This window comes from Phalangium opilio, unplaced genomic scaffold (genome assembly GCF_054372755.1).
Source record: "Phalangium opilio isolate 3A_F unplaced genomic scaffold, DU_Popi_V2 ptg000225l_1, whole genome shotgun sequence".
In the NCBI taxonomy this organism is placed as follows: Eukaryota; Metazoa; Arthropoda; class Arachnida; order Opiliones; family Phalangiidae; genus Phalangium; species Phalangium opilio.
The window spans coordinates 643,439-657,387 of record NW_028324219.1 but is presented as its reverse complement, the minus strand read 5'-3'; the positions used below and the strand labels follow the sequence as shown (position 1 = coordinate 657,387).

General features: G+C 47.5%; 76 non-coding genes across 76 annotated transcripts; all 76 read left to right on the top strand.

Moving 5' to 3' along the window:
- Positions 1-61: 61 nt before the first annotated feature.
- On the top strand, positions 62-143 carry TRNAS-GCU (transfer RNA serine (anticodon GCU)). Its single transcript has one exon. It is a non-coding gene; the product is annotated as a tRNA-Ser (tRNA).
- Positions 144-204: 61 nt separating this feature from the next.
- On the top strand, positions 205-286 carry TRNAS-GCU (transfer RNA serine (anticodon GCU)). The gene has a single exon. It is a non-coding gene; the product is annotated as a tRNA-Ser (tRNA).
- Positions 287-347: 61 nt separating this feature from the next.
- Positions 348-429, top strand: TRNAS-GCU (transfer RNA serine (anticodon GCU)). The gene has a single exon. It is a non-coding gene; the product is annotated as a tRNA-Ser (tRNA).
- A 61-nt stretch (positions 430-490) lies between these two features.
- On the top strand, positions 491-572 carry TRNAS-GCU (transfer RNA serine (anticodon GCU)). Its single transcript has one exon. It is a non-coding gene; the product is annotated as a tRNA-Ser (tRNA).
- Positions 573-633: 61 nt separating this feature from the next.
- Positions 634-715, top strand: TRNAS-GCU (transfer RNA serine (anticodon GCU)). The gene has a single exon. It is a non-coding gene; the product is annotated as a tRNA-Ser (tRNA).
- A 61-nt stretch (positions 716-776) lies between these two features.
- TRNAS-GCU (transfer RNA serine (anticodon GCU)) lies at positions 777-858 on the top strand. The gene has a single exon. It is a non-coding gene; the product is annotated as a tRNA-Ser (tRNA).
- A 61-nt stretch (positions 859-919) lies between these two features.
- Positions 920-1,001, top strand: TRNAS-GCU (transfer RNA serine (anticodon GCU)). The gene has a single exon. It is a non-coding gene; the product is annotated as a tRNA-Ser (tRNA).
- Positions 1,002-1,205: 204 nt separating this feature from the next.
- On the top strand, positions 1,206-1,287 carry TRNAS-GCU (transfer RNA serine (anticodon GCU)). The gene has a single exon. It is a non-coding gene; the product is annotated as a tRNA-Ser (tRNA).
- A 61-nt stretch (positions 1,288-1,348) lies between these two features.
- On the top strand, positions 1,349-1,430 carry TRNAS-GCU (transfer RNA serine (anticodon GCU)). Its single transcript has one exon. It is a non-coding gene; the product is annotated as a tRNA-Ser (tRNA).
- Positions 1,431-1,491: 61 nt separating this feature from the next.
- TRNAS-GCU (transfer RNA serine (anticodon GCU)) lies at positions 1,492-1,573 on the top strand. The gene has a single exon. It is a non-coding gene; the product is annotated as a tRNA-Ser (tRNA).
- Positions 1,574-1,634: 61 nt separating this feature from the next.
- Positions 1,635-1,716, top strand: TRNAS-GCU (transfer RNA serine (anticodon GCU)). Its single transcript has one exon. It is a non-coding gene; the product is annotated as a tRNA-Ser (tRNA).
- Positions 1,717-2,054: 338 nt separating this feature from the next.
- TRNAS-GCU (transfer RNA serine (anticodon GCU)) lies at positions 2,055-2,136 on the top strand. Its single transcript has one exon. It is a non-coding gene; the product is annotated as a tRNA-Ser (tRNA).
- A 61-nt stretch (positions 2,137-2,197) lies between these two features.
- On the top strand, positions 2,198-2,279 carry TRNAS-GCU (transfer RNA serine (anticodon GCU)). The gene has a single exon. It is a non-coding gene; the product is annotated as a tRNA-Ser (tRNA).
- A 61-nt stretch (positions 2,280-2,340) lies between these two features.
- Positions 2,341-2,422, top strand: TRNAS-GCU (transfer RNA serine (anticodon GCU)). Its single transcript has one exon. It is a non-coding gene; the product is annotated as a tRNA-Ser (tRNA).
- A 190-nt stretch (positions 2,423-2,612) lies between these two features.
- Positions 2,613-2,694, top strand: TRNAS-GCU (transfer RNA serine (anticodon GCU)). The gene has a single exon. It is a non-coding gene; the product is annotated as a tRNA-Ser (tRNA).
- Positions 2,695-2,755: 61 nt separating this feature from the next.
- On the top strand, positions 2,756-2,837 carry TRNAS-GCU (transfer RNA serine (anticodon GCU)). Its single transcript has one exon. It is a non-coding gene; the product is annotated as a tRNA-Ser (tRNA).
- Positions 2,838-2,898: 61 nt separating this feature from the next.
- TRNAS-GCU (transfer RNA serine (anticodon GCU)) lies at positions 2,899-2,980 on the top strand. Its single transcript has one exon. It is a non-coding gene; the product is annotated as a tRNA-Ser (tRNA).
- Positions 2,981-3,041: 61 nt separating this feature from the next.
- Positions 3,042-3,123, top strand: TRNAS-GCU (transfer RNA serine (anticodon GCU)). Its single transcript has one exon. It is a non-coding gene; the product is annotated as a tRNA-Ser (tRNA).
- A 61-nt stretch (positions 3,124-3,184) lies between these two features.
- Positions 3,185-3,266, top strand: TRNAS-GCU (transfer RNA serine (anticodon GCU)). The gene has a single exon. It is a non-coding gene; the product is annotated as a tRNA-Ser (tRNA).
- A 190-nt stretch (positions 3,267-3,456) lies between these two features.
- On the top strand, positions 3,457-3,538 carry TRNAS-GCU (transfer RNA serine (anticodon GCU)). Its single transcript has one exon. It is a non-coding gene; the product is annotated as a tRNA-Ser (tRNA).
- A 61-nt stretch (positions 3,539-3,599) lies between these two features.
- TRNAS-GCU (transfer RNA serine (anticodon GCU)) lies at positions 3,600-3,681 on the top strand. The gene has a single exon. It is a non-coding gene; the product is annotated as a tRNA-Ser (tRNA).
- Positions 3,682-3,742: 61 nt separating this feature from the next.
- Positions 3,743-3,824, top strand: TRNAS-GCU (transfer RNA serine (anticodon GCU)). Its single transcript has one exon. It is a non-coding gene; the product is annotated as a tRNA-Ser (tRNA).
- A 61-nt stretch (positions 3,825-3,885) lies between these two features.
- On the top strand, positions 3,886-3,967 carry TRNAS-GCU (transfer RNA serine (anticodon GCU)). The gene has a single exon. It is a non-coding gene; the product is annotated as a tRNA-Ser (tRNA).
- Positions 3,968-4,028: 61 nt separating this feature from the next.
- TRNAS-GCU (transfer RNA serine (anticodon GCU)) lies at positions 4,029-4,110 on the top strand. Its single transcript has one exon. It is a non-coding gene; the product is annotated as a tRNA-Ser (tRNA).
- Positions 4,111-4,171: 61 nt separating this feature from the next.
- Positions 4,172-4,253, top strand: TRNAS-GCU (transfer RNA serine (anticodon GCU)). Its single transcript has one exon. It is a non-coding gene; the product is annotated as a tRNA-Ser (tRNA).
- A 61-nt stretch (positions 4,254-4,314) lies between these two features.
- On the top strand, positions 4,315-4,396 carry TRNAS-GCU (transfer RNA serine (anticodon GCU)). The gene has a single exon. It is a non-coding gene; the product is annotated as a tRNA-Ser (tRNA).
- A 61-nt stretch (positions 4,397-4,457) lies between these two features.
- Positions 4,458-4,539, top strand: TRNAS-GCU (transfer RNA serine (anticodon GCU)). Its single transcript has one exon. It is a non-coding gene; the product is annotated as a tRNA-Ser (tRNA).
- Positions 4,540-4,600: 61 nt separating this feature from the next.
- Positions 4,601-4,682, top strand: TRNAS-GCU (transfer RNA serine (anticodon GCU)). Its single transcript has one exon. It is a non-coding gene; the product is annotated as a tRNA-Ser (tRNA).
- Positions 4,683-4,743: 61 nt separating this feature from the next.
- TRNAS-GCU (transfer RNA serine (anticodon GCU)) lies at positions 4,744-4,825 on the top strand. The gene has a single exon. It is a non-coding gene; the product is annotated as a tRNA-Ser (tRNA).
- A 61-nt stretch (positions 4,826-4,886) lies between these two features.
- Positions 4,887-4,968, top strand: TRNAS-GCU (transfer RNA serine (anticodon GCU)). Its single transcript has one exon. It is a non-coding gene; the product is annotated as a tRNA-Ser (tRNA).
- A 204-nt stretch (positions 4,969-5,172) lies between these two features.
- Positions 5,173-5,254, top strand: TRNAS-GCU (transfer RNA serine (anticodon GCU)). Its single transcript has one exon. It is a non-coding gene; the product is annotated as a tRNA-Ser (tRNA).
- A 61-nt stretch (positions 5,255-5,315) lies between these two features.
- On the top strand, positions 5,316-5,397 carry TRNAS-GCU (transfer RNA serine (anticodon GCU)). The gene has a single exon. It is a non-coding gene; the product is annotated as a tRNA-Ser (tRNA).
- A 61-nt stretch (positions 5,398-5,458) lies between these two features.
- On the top strand, positions 5,459-5,540 carry TRNAS-GCU (transfer RNA serine (anticodon GCU)). The gene has a single exon. It is a non-coding gene; the product is annotated as a tRNA-Ser (tRNA).
- Positions 5,541-5,601: 61 nt separating this feature from the next.
- TRNAS-GCU (transfer RNA serine (anticodon GCU)) lies at positions 5,602-5,683 on the top strand. Its single transcript has one exon. It is a non-coding gene; the product is annotated as a tRNA-Ser (tRNA).
- A 338-nt stretch (positions 5,684-6,021) lies between these two features.
- TRNAS-GCU (transfer RNA serine (anticodon GCU)) lies at positions 6,022-6,103 on the top strand. Its single transcript has one exon. It is a non-coding gene; the product is annotated as a tRNA-Ser (tRNA).
- Positions 6,104-6,164: 61 nt separating this feature from the next.
- Positions 6,165-6,246, top strand: TRNAS-GCU (transfer RNA serine (anticodon GCU)). The gene has a single exon. It is a non-coding gene; the product is annotated as a tRNA-Ser (tRNA).
- Positions 6,247-6,307: 61 nt separating this feature from the next.
- TRNAS-GCU (transfer RNA serine (anticodon GCU)) lies at positions 6,308-6,389 on the top strand. Its single transcript has one exon. It is a non-coding gene; the product is annotated as a tRNA-Ser (tRNA).
- A 190-nt stretch (positions 6,390-6,579) lies between these two features.
- Positions 6,580-6,661, top strand: TRNAS-GCU (transfer RNA serine (anticodon GCU)). The gene has a single exon. It is a non-coding gene; the product is annotated as a tRNA-Ser (tRNA).
- Positions 6,662-6,722: 61 nt separating this feature from the next.
- TRNAS-GCU (transfer RNA serine (anticodon GCU)) lies at positions 6,723-6,804 on the top strand. Its single transcript has one exon. It is a non-coding gene; the product is annotated as a tRNA-Ser (tRNA).
- Positions 6,805-6,865: 61 nt separating this feature from the next.
- On the top strand, positions 6,866-6,947 carry TRNAS-GCU (transfer RNA serine (anticodon GCU)). The gene has a single exon. It is a non-coding gene; the product is annotated as a tRNA-Ser (tRNA).
- Positions 6,948-7,008: 61 nt separating this feature from the next.
- Positions 7,009-7,090, top strand: TRNAS-GCU (transfer RNA serine (anticodon GCU)). Its single transcript has one exon. It is a non-coding gene; the product is annotated as a tRNA-Ser (tRNA).
- A 61-nt stretch (positions 7,091-7,151) lies between these two features.
- TRNAS-GCU (transfer RNA serine (anticodon GCU)) lies at positions 7,152-7,233 on the top strand. Its single transcript has one exon. It is a non-coding gene; the product is annotated as a tRNA-Ser (tRNA).
- Positions 7,234-7,294: 61 nt separating this feature from the next.
- On the top strand, positions 7,295-7,376 carry TRNAS-GCU (transfer RNA serine (anticodon GCU)). The gene has a single exon. It is a non-coding gene; the product is annotated as a tRNA-Ser (tRNA).
- Positions 7,377-7,437: 61 nt separating this feature from the next.
- On the top strand, positions 7,438-7,519 carry TRNAS-GCU (transfer RNA serine (anticodon GCU)). The gene has a single exon. It is a non-coding gene; the product is annotated as a tRNA-Ser (tRNA).
- Positions 7,520-7,580: 61 nt separating this feature from the next.
- TRNAS-GCU (transfer RNA serine (anticodon GCU)) lies at positions 7,581-7,662 on the top strand. Its single transcript has one exon. It is a non-coding gene; the product is annotated as a tRNA-Ser (tRNA).
- A 204-nt stretch (positions 7,663-7,866) lies between these two features.
- On the top strand, positions 7,867-7,948 carry TRNAS-GCU (transfer RNA serine (anticodon GCU)). The gene has a single exon. It is a non-coding gene; the product is annotated as a tRNA-Ser (tRNA).
- Positions 7,949-8,009: 61 nt separating this feature from the next.
- TRNAS-GCU (transfer RNA serine (anticodon GCU)) lies at positions 8,010-8,091 on the top strand. The gene has a single exon. It is a non-coding gene; the product is annotated as a tRNA-Ser (tRNA).
- Positions 8,092-8,152: 61 nt separating this feature from the next.
- On the top strand, positions 8,153-8,234 carry TRNAS-GCU (transfer RNA serine (anticodon GCU)). Its single transcript has one exon. It is a non-coding gene; the product is annotated as a tRNA-Ser (tRNA).
- A 61-nt stretch (positions 8,235-8,295) lies between these two features.
- Positions 8,296-8,377, top strand: TRNAS-GCU (transfer RNA serine (anticodon GCU)). The gene has a single exon. It is a non-coding gene; the product is annotated as a tRNA-Ser (tRNA).
- A 338-nt stretch (positions 8,378-8,715) lies between these two features.
- Positions 8,716-8,797, top strand: TRNAS-GCU (transfer RNA serine (anticodon GCU)). Its single transcript has one exon. It is a non-coding gene; the product is annotated as a tRNA-Ser (tRNA).
- Positions 8,798-8,858: 61 nt separating this feature from the next.
- Positions 8,859-8,940, top strand: TRNAS-GCU (transfer RNA serine (anticodon GCU)). Its single transcript has one exon. It is a non-coding gene; the product is annotated as a tRNA-Ser (tRNA).
- Positions 8,941-9,001: 61 nt separating this feature from the next.
- On the top strand, positions 9,002-9,083 carry TRNAS-GCU (transfer RNA serine (anticodon GCU)). Its single transcript has one exon. It is a non-coding gene; the product is annotated as a tRNA-Ser (tRNA).
- Positions 9,084-9,273: 190 nt separating this feature from the next.
- TRNAS-GCU (transfer RNA serine (anticodon GCU)) lies at positions 9,274-9,355 on the top strand. Its single transcript has one exon. It is a non-coding gene; the product is annotated as a tRNA-Ser (tRNA).
- Positions 9,356-9,416: 61 nt separating this feature from the next.
- Positions 9,417-9,498, top strand: TRNAS-GCU (transfer RNA serine (anticodon GCU)). Its single transcript has one exon. It is a non-coding gene; the product is annotated as a tRNA-Ser (tRNA).
- A 61-nt stretch (positions 9,499-9,559) lies between these two features.
- On the top strand, positions 9,560-9,641 carry TRNAS-GCU (transfer RNA serine (anticodon GCU)). The gene has a single exon. It is a non-coding gene; the product is annotated as a tRNA-Ser (tRNA).
- A 61-nt stretch (positions 9,642-9,702) lies between these two features.
- TRNAS-GCU (transfer RNA serine (anticodon GCU)) lies at positions 9,703-9,784 on the top strand. The gene has a single exon. It is a non-coding gene; the product is annotated as a tRNA-Ser (tRNA).
- Positions 9,785-9,988: 204 nt separating this feature from the next.
- On the top strand, positions 9,989-10,070 carry TRNAS-GCU (transfer RNA serine (anticodon GCU)). The gene has a single exon. It is a non-coding gene; the product is annotated as a tRNA-Ser (tRNA).
- Positions 10,071-10,131: 61 nt separating this feature from the next.
- On the top strand, positions 10,132-10,213 carry TRNAS-GCU (transfer RNA serine (anticodon GCU)). Its single transcript has one exon. It is a non-coding gene; the product is annotated as a tRNA-Ser (tRNA).
- A 61-nt stretch (positions 10,214-10,274) lies between these two features.
- On the top strand, positions 10,275-10,356 carry TRNAS-GCU (transfer RNA serine (anticodon GCU)). Its single transcript has one exon. It is a non-coding gene; the product is annotated as a tRNA-Ser (tRNA).
- A 61-nt stretch (positions 10,357-10,417) lies between these two features.
- Positions 10,418-10,499, top strand: TRNAS-GCU (transfer RNA serine (anticodon GCU)). Its single transcript has one exon. It is a non-coding gene; the product is annotated as a tRNA-Ser (tRNA).
- A 338-nt stretch (positions 10,500-10,837) lies between these two features.
- Positions 10,838-10,919, top strand: TRNAS-GCU (transfer RNA serine (anticodon GCU)). The gene has a single exon. It is a non-coding gene; the product is annotated as a tRNA-Ser (tRNA).
- Positions 10,920-10,980: 61 nt separating this feature from the next.
- On the top strand, positions 10,981-11,062 carry TRNAS-GCU (transfer RNA serine (anticodon GCU)). The gene has a single exon. It is a non-coding gene; the product is annotated as a tRNA-Ser (tRNA).
- Positions 11,063-11,123: 61 nt separating this feature from the next.
- Positions 11,124-11,205, top strand: TRNAS-GCU (transfer RNA serine (anticodon GCU)). The gene has a single exon. It is a non-coding gene; the product is annotated as a tRNA-Ser (tRNA).
- A 61-nt stretch (positions 11,206-11,266) lies between these two features.
- On the top strand, positions 11,267-11,348 carry TRNAS-GCU (transfer RNA serine (anticodon GCU)). Its single transcript has one exon. It is a non-coding gene; the product is annotated as a tRNA-Ser (tRNA).
- Positions 11,349-11,686: 338 nt separating this feature from the next.
- On the top strand, positions 11,687-11,768 carry TRNAS-GCU (transfer RNA serine (anticodon GCU)). Its single transcript has one exon. It is a non-coding gene; the product is annotated as a tRNA-Ser (tRNA).
- Positions 11,769-11,829: 61 nt separating this feature from the next.
- On the top strand, positions 11,830-11,911 carry TRNAS-GCU (transfer RNA serine (anticodon GCU)). The gene has a single exon. It is a non-coding gene; the product is annotated as a tRNA-Ser (tRNA).
- Positions 11,912-11,972: 61 nt separating this feature from the next.
- On the top strand, positions 11,973-12,054 carry TRNAS-GCU (transfer RNA serine (anticodon GCU)). Its single transcript has one exon. It is a non-coding gene; the product is annotated as a tRNA-Ser (tRNA).
- A 190-nt stretch (positions 12,055-12,244) lies between these two features.
- TRNAS-GCU (transfer RNA serine (anticodon GCU)) lies at positions 12,245-12,326 on the top strand. Its single transcript has one exon. It is a non-coding gene; the product is annotated as a tRNA-Ser (tRNA).
- Positions 12,327-12,387: 61 nt separating this feature from the next.
- Positions 12,388-12,469, top strand: TRNAS-GCU (transfer RNA serine (anticodon GCU)). The gene has a single exon. It is a non-coding gene; the product is annotated as a tRNA-Ser (tRNA).
- A 61-nt stretch (positions 12,470-12,530) lies between these two features.
- On the top strand, positions 12,531-12,612 carry TRNAS-GCU (transfer RNA serine (anticodon GCU)). The gene has a single exon. It is a non-coding gene; the product is annotated as a tRNA-Ser (tRNA).
- Positions 12,613-12,673: 61 nt separating this feature from the next.
- TRNAS-GCU (transfer RNA serine (anticodon GCU)) lies at positions 12,674-12,755 on the top strand. Its single transcript has one exon. It is a non-coding gene; the product is annotated as a tRNA-Ser (tRNA).
- Positions 12,756-12,959: 204 nt separating this feature from the next.
- TRNAS-GCU (transfer RNA serine (anticodon GCU)) lies at positions 12,960-13,041 on the top strand. Its single transcript has one exon. It is a non-coding gene; the product is annotated as a tRNA-Ser (tRNA).
- Positions 13,042-13,102: 61 nt separating this feature from the next.
- On the top strand, positions 13,103-13,184 carry TRNAS-GCU (transfer RNA serine (anticodon GCU)). Its single transcript has one exon. It is a non-coding gene; the product is annotated as a tRNA-Ser (tRNA).
- A 61-nt stretch (positions 13,185-13,245) lies between these two features.
- On the top strand, positions 13,246-13,327 carry TRNAS-GCU (transfer RNA serine (anticodon GCU)). The gene has a single exon. It is a non-coding gene; the product is annotated as a tRNA-Ser (tRNA).
- A 61-nt stretch (positions 13,328-13,388) lies between these two features.
- Positions 13,389-13,470, top strand: TRNAS-GCU (transfer RNA serine (anticodon GCU)). Its single transcript has one exon. It is a non-coding gene; the product is annotated as a tRNA-Ser (tRNA).
- Positions 13,471-13,808: 338 nt separating this feature from the next.
- Positions 13,809-13,890, top strand: TRNAS-GCU (transfer RNA serine (anticodon GCU)). Its single transcript has one exon. It is a non-coding gene; the product is annotated as a tRNA-Ser (tRNA).
- The last annotated feature ends 59 nt before the right edge of the window (positions 13,891-13,949 follow it).

The following is a 13,949-nucleotide window of genomic DNA, read 5'->3' as shown; positions in this document are numbered from 1 at the left end:
TTTTAACCGGATTGTTTTAATCAAAAATTCAGGCGAAATGATTAAACCGGTTTTAATCGAGGACGGTGTGGCCGAGTGGTTAAGGCGATGGACTGCTAATCCGTTGGGCGCTGCCTGCGCGAGTTCGAATCTCGCCTCCGTCGTTTTAACCAGATTGTTTTAATCAAAAATTCAGGTAAAATTATTAAACCAGTTTTAATCAAGGACGGGGTGGCCGAGTGGTTAAGGCGATGGACTGCTAAGCCATTGGGCTCTGCCCGCGCGAGTTCGTATCTCGCCTCCGTCGTTTTTTCCGTTTTGTTTTGAACACAAATGCAGTCAAAGTGATTAAACTCTTTTAAAACGATGAAGGAATGGCCGAGTGGTTAAGGAGATGGACTGCTAATCCATTGGGCTTTGCCCGCGCGAGTTCGAACCTCACTTCCGTCGTTTTAACCGGATTGTTTTAATCAAAAATTCAGGCGAAATGATTAAACCGGTTTTAATCGAGGACGGGGTGGCCGAGTGGTTAAGGCGATGGACTGCTAATCCGTTGGGCTCTGCCCGCGCGAGTTCGAATCTCGCCTCCGTCGTTTTAACCGGATTGTTTTAATCAAAAATTCAGGCAAAATTATTAAACCAGATTTAATCAAGGACGGGGTGGCCGAGTGGTTAAGGCGATGGACTGCTAATCCATTGGGCTCTGCCCGAGCGAGTTCGAATCTCGCCTCCGTCGTTTTATCCGTTTTGTTTTGAACAGAAATGCAGTTTAAGTGATTAAACTCTCTTAAATCGATGAAGGAATGGCCGAGTGGTTAAGGCGATGGACTGCTAATCCGTTGGGCGCTGCCCGCGCGAGTTCGAATCTCGCCTCCGTCGTTTTAACCAGATTGTTTTAATCAAAAATTCAGGCAAAATTATTAAACCAGTTTTAATCAAGGACGGGGTGGCCGAGTGGTTAAGGCGATGGACTGCTAATCCATTGGGCTCTGCCCGAGCGAGTTCGAATCTCGCCTCCGTCGTTTTTTCCGTTTGGTTTTGAACACAAATGCAGTCAAAGTGATTAAACTCTCTTAAATCGATGAAGAAATGGCCGAGTGGTTAAGGAGATGGACCGCTAATCCTTTGGGCTTTGCCCGCGCGAGTTCGAACCTCACTTCCGTCGTTTTAACCGGATTGTTTTAATCAAAAATTCAGGCGAAATGATTAAACCGGTTTTAATCGAGGACGGGGTGGCCGAGTGGTTAAGGCGATGGACTGCTAATCCGTTGGGCTCTGCCCGCGCGAGTTCGAATCTCGCCTCCGTCGTTTTAACCAGATTGTTTTAATCAAAAATTCAGGCAAAATTATTAAACCAGATTTATTCAAGGACGGGGTGGCCGAGTGGTTAAGGCGATGGACTGCTAATCCATTGGGCTCTGCCCGAGCGAGTTCGAATCTCGCCTCCGTCGTTTTATCCGTTTTGTTTTGAACACAAATGCAGTTTAAGTGATTAAACTCTCTTAAATCGATGAAGGAATGGCCGAGTGGTTAAGGCGATGGACCGCTAATCCAATGGGCTCTGCCCGCGCGAGTTCGAATCTCGCCTCCGTCGTTTTAACCGGATTGTTTTAATCAAAAATTCAGGCGAAATGATTAAACCGGTTTTAATCGAGGACGGGGTGGCCGAGTGGTTAAGGCGATGGACTGCTAATCCGTTGGGCTCTGCCCGCGCGAGTTCGAATCTCGCCTCCGTCGTTTTATCCGTTTTGTTTTGAACACAAATGCAGTCAAAGTGATTAAACTCTCTTAAATCGATGAAGGAATGGCCGAGTGGTTAAGGCGATGGACCGCTAATCCAATGGGCTCTGCCCGCGCGAGTTCGAATCTCGAATCCGTCGTTTTAACCGGATGTTTTACTCACAAATTCAGTCGAAATGATTTAACCAGTTTTAATCGAGGACGGGGTGGCCAAGGCGATGGACTGCTAATCCGTTGGGCTCTGCCCGCGCGAGTTCGAATCTCGAATCCGTCGTTTTAACCGGATTGTTTTAATCAAAAATTCAGGCGAAATTATTAAACTAGTTTTAATCAAGGACGGGGTGGCCGAGTGGTTAAGGCGATGGACTGCTGATCCATTGGGCTCTGCCCGCGCGAGTTCGAACCTCACTTCCGTCGTTTTAACCGGATTGTTTTAATCAAAAATTCAGGCGAAAAGATTAAACAAGTTTTAATCAAGGACGGGGTGGCCGAGTGGTTAAGGAGATGGACTGCTAATCCGTTGGGCTCTGCCCGCGCGAGTTCGAATCTCGCCTCCGTCGTTTTACCCGGATTGTTTTAATCAAAAATTCAGGCGAAATGATTAAACCGGTTTTAATCGAGGACGGGGTGGCCGAGTGGTTAAGGCGATGGACTGCTAATCCGTTGGGCTCTGCCCGCGCGAGTTCGAATCTCGCCTCCATCGTTTTATCCGTTTTGTTTTGAACACAAATGCAGTCAAAGTGATTAAACTCTCTTAAACCGATGAAGGAATGGCCGAGTGGTTAAGGCGATGGACCGCTAATCCCGCGCGAGTTCGAATCTCGAATCCGTCGTTTTAACCGGATGTTTTACTCACAAATTCAGTCGAAATGATTTAACCAGTTTTAATCGAGGACGGGGTGGCCAAGTGGTTAAGGCGATGGACTGCTAATCCGTTGGGCTCTGCCCGCGCGAGTTCGAATCTCGCTTCCGTCGTTTTAACCGGATGGTTTTAATCAAAAATTCAGGCGAAATTATTAAACCAGTTTTAATCAAGGACGGGGTGGCCGAGTGGTTAAGGCGATGGACTGCTGATCCATTGGGCTCTGCCCGCGCGAGTTCGAATCTCGCCTCCGTCGTTTTATCCGTTTTGTTTTGAACACAAATGCAGTCAAAGTGATTAAACTCGTTTAAATCGATGAAGGAATGGCCGAGTGGTTAAGGCGATGGACTGCTGATCCATTGGGCTTTGCCCGCGCGAGTTCGAACCTCACTTCCGTCGTTTTAACCGGATTTTTTTAATCAAAAATTCAGGCGAAAAGATTAAACAAGTTTTAATCAAGGACGGGGTGGCCGAGTGGTTAAGGAGATGGCCTGCTAATCCGTTGGGCTCTGCCCGCGCGAGTTCGAATCTCGCCTCCGTCGTTTTACCCGGATTGTTTTAATCAAAAATTCAGGCGAAATGATTAAACCGGTTTTAATCGAGGACGGGGTGGCCGAGTGGTTAAGGCGATGGACTGCTAATCCGTTGGGCTCTGCCCTAGCGAGTTCGAATCTCGCCTCCATCGTTTTATCCGTTTTGTTTTGAACACAAATGCAGTCAAAGTGATTAAACTCTCTTAAACCGATGAAGGAATGGCCGAGTGGTTAAGGCGATGGACCGCTAATCCCGCGCGAGTTCGAATCTCGAATCCGTCGTTTTAACCGGATGTTTTACTCACAAATTCAGTCGAAATGATTTAACCAGTTTTAATCGAGGACGGGGTGGCCAAGTGGTTAAGGCGATGGACTGCTAATCCGTTGGGCTCTGCCCGCGCGAGTTCGAATCTCGCTTCCGTCGTTTTAACCGGATGGTTTTAATCAAAAATTCAGGCGAAATTATTAAACCAGTTTTAATCAAGGACGGGGTGGCCGAGTGGTTAAGGCGATGGACTGCTAATCCATTGGGCTCTGCCCGCGCGAGTTCGAATCTCGCCTCCGTCGTTTTATCCGTTTTGTTTTGAACACAAATGCAGTCAAAGTGATTAAACTCGTTTAAATCGATGAAGGAATGGCCGAGTGGTTAAGGAGATGGACCGCTAATCCATTGGGCTTTGGCCGCGCGAGTTCGAACCTCACTTCCGTCGTTTTAACCGGATTGTTTTAATCAAAAATTCAGGCGAAATGATTAAACCGGTTTTAATCGAGGACGGTGTGGCCGAGTGGTTAAGGCGATGGACTGCTAATCCGTTGGGCGCTGCCTGCGCGAGTTCGAATCTCGCCTCCGTCGTTTTAACCAGATTGTTTTAATCAAAAATTCAGGTAAAATTATTAAACCAGTTTTAATCAAGGACGGGGTGGCCGAGTGGTTAAGGCGATGGACTGCTAAGCCATTGGGCTCTGCCCGCGCGAGTTCGTATCTCGCCTCCGTCGTTTTTTCCGTTTTGTTTTGAACACAAATGCAGTCAAAGTGATTAAACTCTTTTAAAACGATGAAGGAATGGCCGAGTGGTTAAGGAGATGGACTGCTAATCCATTGGGCTTTGCCCGCGCGAGTTCGAACCTCACTTCCGTCGTTTTAACCGGATTGTTTTAATCAAAAATTCAGGCGAAATGATTAAACCGGTTTTAATCGAGGACGGGGTGGCCGAGTGGTTAAGGCGATGGACTGCTAATCCGTTGGGCTCTGCCCGCGCGAGTTCGAATCTCGCCTCCGTCGTTTTAACCGGATTGTTTTAATCAAAAATTCAGGCAAAATTATTAAACCAGATTTAATCAAGGACGGGGTGGCCGAGTGGTTAAGGCGATGGACTGCTAATCCATTGGGCTCTGCCCGAGCGAGTTCGAATCTCGCCTCCGTCGTTTTATCCGTTTTGTTTTGAACAGAAATGCAGTTTAAGTGATTAAACTCTCTTAAATCGATGAAGGAATGGCCGAGTGGTTAAGGCGATGGACTGCTAATCCGTTGGGCGCTGCCCGCGCGAGTTCGAATCTCGCCTCCGTCGTTTTAACCAGATTGTTTTAATCAAAAATTCAGGCAAAATTATTAAACCAGTTTTAATCAAGGACGGGGTGGCCGAGTGGTTAAGGCGATGGACTGCTAATCCGTTGGGCTCTGCCCGCGCGAGTTCGAATCTCGCCTCCGTCGTTTTAACCAGATTGTTTTAATCAAAAATTCAGGCAAAATTATTAAACCAGATTTAATCAAGGACGGGGTGGCCGAGTGGTTAAGGCGATGGACTGCTAATCCATTGGGCTCTGCCCGAGCGAGTTCGAATCTCGCCTCCGTCGTTTTTTCCGTTTGGTTTTGAACACAAATGCAGTCAAAGTGATTAAACTCTCTTAAATCGATGAAGAAATGGCCGAGTGGTTAAGGAGATGGACCGCTAATCCTTTGGGCTTTGCCCGCGCGAGTTCGAACCTCACTTCCGTCGTTTTAACCGGATTGTTTTAATCAAAAATTCAGGCGAAATGATTAAACCGGTTTTAATCGAGGACGGGGTGGCCGAGTGGTTAAGGCGATGGACTGCTAATCCGTTGGGCTCTGCCCGCGCGAGTTCGAATCTCGCCTCCGTCGTTTTAACCAGATTGTTTTAATCAAAAATTCAGGCAAAATTATTAAACCAGATTTATTCAAGGACGGGGTGGCCGAGTGGTTAAGGCGATGGACTGCTAATCCATTGGGCTCTGCCCGAGCGAGTTCGAATCTCGCCTCCGTCGTTTTATCCGTTTTGTTTTGAACACAAATGCAGTTTAAGTGATTAAACTCTCTTAAATCGATGAAGGAATGGCCGAGTGGTTAAGGCGATGGACCGCTAATCCAATGGGCTCTGCCCGCGCGAGTTCGAATCTCGCCTCCGTCGTTTTAACCGGCTTGTTTTAATCAAAAATTCAGGCGAAATGATTAAACCGGTTTTAATCGAGGACGGGGTGGCCGAGTGGTTAAGGCGATGGACTGCTAATCCGTTGGGCTCTGCCCGCGCGAGTTCGAATCTCGCCTCCGTCGTTTTATCCGTTTTGTTTTGAACACAAATGCAGTCAAAGTGATTAAACTCTCTTAAATCGATGAAGGAATGGCCGAGTGGTTAAGGCGATGGACCGCTAATCCAATGGGCTCTGCCCGCGCGAGTTCGAATCTCGAATCCGTCGTTTTAACCGGATGTTTTACTCACAAATTCAGTCGAAATGATTTAACCAGTTTTAATCGAGGACGGGGTGGCCAAGGCGATGGACTGCTAATCCGTTGGGCTCTGCCCGCGCGAGTTCGAATCTCGAATCCGTCGTTTTAACCGGATTGTTTTAATCAAAAATTCAGGCGAAATTATTAAACCAGTTTTAATCAAGGACGGGGTGGCCGAGTGGTTAAGGCGATGGACTGCTGATCCATTGGGCTCTGCCCGCGCGAGTTCGAACCTCACTTCCGTCGTTTTAACCGGATTGTTTTAATCAAAAATTCAGGCGAAAAGATTAAACAAGTTTTAATCAAGGACGGGGTGGCCGAGTGGTTAAGGAGATGGACTGCTAATCCGTTGGGCTCTGCCCGCGCGAGTTCGAATCTCGCCTCCGTCGTTTTACCCGGATTGTTTTAATCAAAAATTCAGGCGAAATGATTAAACCGGTTTTAATCGAGGACGGGGTGGCCGAGTGGTTAAGGCGATGGACTGCTAATCCGTTGGGCTCTGCCCGCGCGAGTTCGAATCTCGCCTCCATCGTTTTATCCGTTTTGTTTTGAACACAAATGCAGTCAAAGTGATTAAACTCTCTTAAACCGATGAAGGAATGGCCGAGTGGTTAAGGCGATGGACCGCTAATCCCGCGCGAGTTCGAATCTCGAATCCGTCGTTTTAACCGGATGTTTTACTCACAAATTCAGTCGAAATGATTTAACCAGTTTTAATCGAGGACGGGGTGGCCAAGTGGTTAAGGCGATGGACTGCTAATCCGTTGGGCTCTGCCCGCGCGAGTTCGAATCTCGCTTCCGTCGTTTTAACCGGATGGTTTTAATCAAAAATTCAGGCGAAATTATTAAACCAGTTTTAATCAAGGACGGGGTGGCCGAGTGGTTAAGGCGATGGACTGCTGATCCATTGGGCTCTGCCCGCGCGAGTTCGAATCTCGCCTCCGTCGTTTTTTCCGTTTTGTTTTGAACACAAATGCAGTCAAAGTGATTAAACTCTTTTAAAACGATGAAGGAATGGCCGAGTGGTTAAGGAGATGGACTGCTAATCCATTGGGCTTTGCCCGCGCGAGTTCGAACCTCACTTCCGTCGTTTTAACCGGATTGTTTTAATCAAAAATTCAGGCGAAATGATTAAACCGGTTTTAATCGAGGACGGGGTGGCCGAGTGGTTAAGGCGATGGACTGCTAATCCGTTGGGCTCTGCCCGCGCGAGTTCGAATCTCGCCTCCGTCGTTTTAACCGGATTGTTTTAATCAAAAATTCAGGCAAAATTATTAAACCAGATTTAATCAAGGACGGGGTGGCCGAGTGGTTAAGGCGATGGACTGCTAATCCATTGGGCTCTGCCCGAGCGAGTTCGAATCTCGCCTCCGTCGTTTTATCCGTTTTGTTTTGAACAGAAATGCAGTTTAAGTGATTAAACTCTCTTAAATCGATGAAGGAATGGCCGAGTGGTTAAGGCGATGGACTGCTAATCCGTTGGGCGCTGCCCGCGCGAGTTCGAATCTCGCCTCCGTCGTTTTAACCAGATTGTTTTAATCAAAAATTCAGGCAAAATTATTAAACCAGTTTTAATCAAGGACGGGGTGGCCGAGTGGTTAAGGCGATGGACTGCTAATCCGTTGGGCTCTGCCCGCGCGAGTTCGAATCTCGCCTCCGTCGTTTTAACCAGATTGTTTTAATCAAAAATTCAGGCAAAATTATTAAACCAGATTTAATCAAGGACGGGGTGGCCGAGTGGTTAAGGCGATGGACTGCTAATCCATTGGGCTCTGCCCGAGCGAGTTCGAATCTCGCCTCCGTCGTTTTTTCCGTTTGGTTTTGAACACAAATGCAGTCAAAGTGATTAAACTCTCTTAAATCGATGAAGAAATGGCCGAGTGGTTAAGGAGATGGACCGCTAATCCTTTGGGCTTTGCCCGCGCGAGTTCGAACCTCACTTCCGTCGTTTTAACCGGATTGTTTTAATCAAAAATTCAGGCGAAATGATTAAACCGGTTTTAATCGAGGACGGGGTGGCCGAGTGGTTAAGGCGATGGACTGCTAATCCGTTGGGCTCTGCCCGCGCGAGTTCGAATCTCGCCTCCGTCGTTTTAACCAGATTGTTTTAATCAAAAATTCAGGCAAAATTATTAAACCAGATTTATTCAAGGACGGGGTGGCCGAGTGGTTAAGGCGATGGACTGCTAATCCATTGGGCTCTGCCCGAGCGAGTTCGAATCTCGCCTCCGTCGTTTTATCCGTTTTGTTTTGAACACAAATGCAGTTTAAGTGATTAAACTCTCTTAAATCGATGAAGGAATGGCCGAGTGGTTAAGGCGATGGACCGCTAATCCAATGGGCTCTGCCCGCGCGAGTTCGAATCTCGCCTCCGTCGTTTTAACCGGATTGTTTTAATCAAAAATTCAGGCGAAATGATTAAACCGGTTTTAATCGAGGACGGGGTGGCCGAGTGGTTAAGGCGATGGACTGCTAATCCGTTGGGCTCTGCCCGCGCGAGTTCGAATCTCGCCTCCGTCGTTTTATCCGTTTTGTTTTGAACACAAATGCAGTCAAAGTGATTAAACTCTCTTAAATCGATGAAGGAATGGCCGAGTGGTTAAGGCGATGGACCGCTAATCCAATGGGCTCTGCCCGCGCGAGTTCGAATCTCGAATCCGTCGTTTTAACCGGATGTTTTACTCACAAATTCAGTCGAAATGATTTAACCAGTTTTAATCGAGGACGGGGTGGCCAAGGCGATGGACTGCTAATCCGTTGGGCTCTGCCCGCGCGAGTTCGAATCTCGAATCCGTCGTTTTAACCGGATTGTTTTAATCAAAAATTCAGGCGAAATTATTAAACCAGTTTTAATCAAGGACGGGGTGGCCGAGTGGTTAAGGCGATGGACTGCTGATCCATTGGGCTCTGCCCGCGCGAGTTCGAACCTCACTTCCGTCGTTTTAACCGGATTGTTTTAATCAAAAATTCAGGCGAAAAGATTAAACAAGTTTTAATCAAGGACGGGGTGGCCGAGTGGTTAAGGAGATGGACTGCTAATCCGTTGGGCTCTGCCCGCGCGAGTTCGAATCTCGCCTCCGTCGTTTTACCCGGATTGTTTTAATCAAAAATTCAGGCGAAATGATTAAACCGGTTTTAATCGAGGACGGGGTGGCCGAGTGGTTAAGGCGATGGACTGCTAATCCGTTGGGCTCTGCCCGCGCGAGTTCGAATCTCGCCTCCATCGTTTTATCCGTTTTGTTTTGAACACAAATGCAGTCAAAGTGATTAAACTCTCTTAAACCGATGAAGGAATGGCCGAGTGGTTAAGGCGATGGACCGCTAATCCCGCGCGAGTTCGAATCTCGAATCCGTCGTTTTAACCGGATGTTTTACTCACAAATTCAGTCGAAATGATTTAACCAGTTTTAATCGAGGACGGGGTGGCCAAGTGGTTAAGGCGATGGACTGCTAATCCGTTGGGCTCTGCCCGCGCGAGTTCGAATCTCGCTTCCGTCGTTTTAACCGGATGGTTTTAATCAAAAATTCAGGCGAAATTATTAAACCAGTTTTAATCAAGGACGGGGTGGCCGAGTGGTTAAGGCGATGGACTGCTGATCCATTGGGCTCTGCCCGCGCGAGTTCGAATCTCGCCTCCGTCGTTTTATCCGTTTTGTTTTGAACACAAATGCAGTCAAAGTGATTAAACTCGTTTAAATCGATGAAGGAATGGCCGAGTGGTTAAGGCGATGGACTGCTGATCCATTGGGCTCTGCCCGCGCGAGTTCGAATCTCGCCTCCGTCGTTTTAACCAGATTGTTTTAATCAAAAATTCAGGCAAAATTATTAAACCAGATTTAATCAAGGACGGGGTGGCCGAGTGGTTAAGGCGATGGACTGCTAATCCATTGGGCTCTGCCCGAGCGAGTTCGAATCTCGCCTCCGTCGTTTTTTCCGTTTGGTTTTGAACACAAATGCAGTCAAAGTGATTAAACTCTCTTAAATCGATGAAGAAATGGCCGAGTGGTTAAGGAGATGGACCGCTAATCCTTTGGGCTTTGCCCGCGCGAGTTCGAACCTCACTTCCGTCGTTTTAACCGGATTGTTTTAATCAAAAATTCAGGCGAAATGATTAAACCGGTTTTAATCGAGGACGGGGTGGCCGAGTGGTTAAGGCGATGGACTGCTAATCCGTTGGGCTCTGCCCGCGCGAGTTCGAATCTCGCCTCCGTCGTTTTAACCAGATTGTTTTAATCAAAAATTCAGGCAAAATTATTAAACCAGATTTATTCAAGGACGGGGTGGCCGAGTGGTTAAGGCGATGGACTGCTAATCCATTGGGCTCTGCCCGAGCGAGTTCGAATCTCGCCTCCGTCGTTTTATCCGTTTTGTTTTGAACACAAATGCAGTTTAAGTGATTAAACTCTCTTAAATCGATGAAGGAATGGCCGAGTGGTTAAGGCGATGGACCGCTAATCCAATGGGCTCTGCCCGCGCGAGTTCGAATCTCGCCTCCGTCGTTTTAACCGGATTGTTTTAATCAAAAATTCAGGCGAAATGATTAAACCGGTTTTAATCGAGGACGGGGTGGCCGAGTGGTTAAGGCGATGGACTGCTAATCCGTTGGGCTCTGCCCGCGCGAGTTCGAATCTCGCCTCCGTCGTTTTATCCGTTTTGTTTTGAACACAAATGCAGTCAAAGTGATTAAACTCTCTTAAATCGATGAAGGAATGGCCGAGTGGTTAAGGCGATGGACCGCTAATCCAATAAGCTCTGCCCGCGCGAGTTCGAATCTCGAATCCGTCGTTTTAACCGGATGTTTTACTCACAAATTCAGTCGAAATGATTTAACCAGTTTTAATCGAGGACGGGGTGGCCAAGGCGATGGACTGCTAATCCGTTGGGCTCTGCCCGCGCGAGTTCGAATCTCGAATCCGTCGTTTTAACCGGATTGTTTTAATCAAAAATTCAGGCGAAATTATTAAACCAGTTTTAATCAAGGACGGGGTGGCCGAGTGGTTAAGGCGATGGACTGCTAATCCGTTGGGCTCTGCCCGCGCGAGTTCGAATCTCGCCTCCGTCGTTTTAACCAGATTGTTTTAATCAAAAATTCAGGCAAAATTATTAAACCAGATTTATTCAAGGACGGGGTGGCCGAGTGGTTAAGGCGATGGACTGCTAATCCATTGGGCTCTGCCCGAGCGAGTTCGAATCTCGCCTCCGTCGTTTTATCCGTTTTGTTTTGAACACAAATGCAGTTTAAGTGATTAAACTCTCTTAAATCGATGAAGGAATGGCCGAGTGGTTAAGGCGATGGACCGCTAATCCAATGGGCTCTGCCCGCGCGAGTTCGAATCTCGCCTCCGTCGTTTTAACCGGATTGTTTTAATCAAAAATTCAGGCGAAATGATTAAACCGGTTTTAATCGAGGACGGGGTGGCCGAGTGGTTAAGGCGATGGACTGCTAATCCGTTGGGCTCTGCCCGCGCGAGTTCGAATCTCGCCTCCGTCGTTTTATCCGTTTTGTTTTGAACACAAATGCAGTCAAAGTGATTAAACTCTCTTAAATCGATGAAGGAATGGCCGAGTGGTTAAGGCGATGGACCGCTAATCCAATGGGCTCTGCCCGCGCGAGTTCGAATCTCGAATCCGTCGTTTTAACCGGATGTTTTACTCACAAATTCAGTCGAAATGATTTAACCAGTTTTAATCGAGGACGGGGTGGCCAAGGCGATGGACTGCTAATCCGTTGGGCTCTGCCCGCGCGAGTTCGAATCTCGAATCCGTCGTTTTAACCGGATTGTTTTAATCAAAAATTCAGGCGAAATTATTAAACCAGTTTTAATCAAGGACGGGGTGGCCGAGTGGTTAAGGCGATGGACTGCTGATCCATTGGGCTCTGCCCGCGCGAGTTCGAACCTCACTTCCGTCGTTTTAACCGGATTGTTTTAATCAAAAATTCAGGCGAAAAGATTAAACAAGTTTTAATCAAGGACGGGGTGGCCGAGTGGTTAAGGAGATGGACTGCTAATCCGTTGGGCTCTGCCCGCGCGAGTTCGAATCTCGCCTCCGTCGATTTACCCGGATTGTTTTAATCAAAAATTCAGGCGAAATGATTAAACCGGTTTTAATCGAGGACGGGGTGGCCGAGTGGTTAAGGCGATGGACTGCTAATCCGTTGGGCTCTGCCCGCGCGAGTTCGAATCTCGCCTCCATCGTTTTATCCGTTTTGTTTTGAACACAAATGCAGTCAAAGTGATTAAACTCTCTTAAACCGATGAAGGAATGGCCGAGTGGTTAAGGCGATGGACCGCTAATCCCGCGCGAGTTCGAATCTCGAATCCGTCGTTTTAACCGGATGTTTTACTCACAAATTCAGTCGAAATGATTTAACCAGTTTTAATCGAGGACGGGGTGGCCAAGTGGTTAAGGCGATGGACTGCTAATCCGTTGGGCTCTGCCCGCGCGAGTTCGAATCTCGCTTCCGTCGTTTTAACCGGATGGTTTTAATCAAAAATTCAGGCGAAATTATTAAACCAGTTTTAATCAAGGACGGGGTGGCCGAGTGGTTAAGGCGATGGACTGCTGATCCATTGGGCTCTGCCCGCGCGAGTTCGAATCTCGCCTCCGTCGTTTTATCCGTTTTGTTTTGAACACAAATGCAGTCAAAGTGATTAAACTCGTTTAAATCGATGAAGGAATGGCCGAGTGGTTAAGGCGATGGACTGCTGATCCATTGGGCTCTGCCCGCGCGAGATCGAATCTCGCCTCCGTCGTTTTAACCAGATTGTTTTAATCAAAAATTCAGGCAAAATTATTAAACCAGATTTAATCAAGGACGGGGTGGCCGAGTGGTTAAGGCGATGGACTGCTAATCCATTGGGCTCTGCCCGAGCGAGTTCGAATCTCGCCTCCGTCGTTTTTTCCGTTTGGTTTTGAACACAAATGCAGTCAAAGTGATTAAACTCTCTTAAATCGATGAAGAAATGGCCGAGTGGTTAAGGAGATGGACCGCTAATCCTTTGGGCTTTGCCCGCGCGAGTTCGAACCTCACTTCCGTCGTTTTAACCGGATTGTTTTAATCAAAAATTCAGGCGAAATGATTAAACCGGTTTTAATCGAGGACGGGGTGGCCGAGTGGTTAAGGCGATGGACTGCTAATCCGTTGGGCTCTGCCCGCGCGAGTTCGAATCTCGCCTCCGTCGTTTTAACCAGATTGTTTTAATCAAAAATTCAGGCAAAATTATTAAACCAGATTTATTCAAGGACGGGGTGGCCGAGTGGTTAAGGCGATGGACTGCTAATCCATTGGGCTCTGCCCGAGCGAGTTCGAATCTCGCCTCCGTCGTTTTATCCGTTTTGTTTTGAACACAAATGCAGTTTAAGTGATTAAACTCTCTTAAATCGATGAAGGAATGGCCGAGTGGTTAAGGCGATGGACCGCTAATCCAATGGGCTCTGCCCGCGCGAGTTCGAATCTCGCCTCCGTCGTTTTAACCGGATTGTTTTAATCAAAAATTCAGGCGAAATGATTAAACCGGTTTTAATCGAGGACGGGGTGGCCGAGTGGTTAAGGCGATGGACTGCTAATCCGTTGGGCTCTGCCCGCGCGAGTTCGAATCTCGCCTCCGTCGTTTTATCCGTTTTGTTTTGAACACAAATGCAGTCAAAGTGATTAAACTCTCTTAAATCGATGAAGGAATGGCCGAGTGGTTAAGGCGATGGACCGCTAATCCAATGGGCTCTGCCCGCGCGAGTTCGAATCTCGAATCCGTCGTTTTAACCGGATGTTTTACTCACAAATTCAGTCGAAATGATTTAACCAGTTTTAATCGAGGACGGGGTGGCCAAGGCGATGGACTGCTAATCCGTTGGGCTCAGCCCGCGCGAGTTCGAATCTCGAATCCGTCGTTTTAACCGGATTGTTTTAATCAAAAATTCAGGCGAAATTATTAAACCAGTTTTAATCAAGGACGGGGTGGCCGAGTGGTTAAGGCGATGGACTGCTGATCCATTGGGCTCTGCCCGCGCGAGTTCGAACCTCACTTCCGTCGTTTTAACCGGATTGTTTTAATCAAAAATTCAGGCGAAAAGATTAAACAAGTTTTAATCA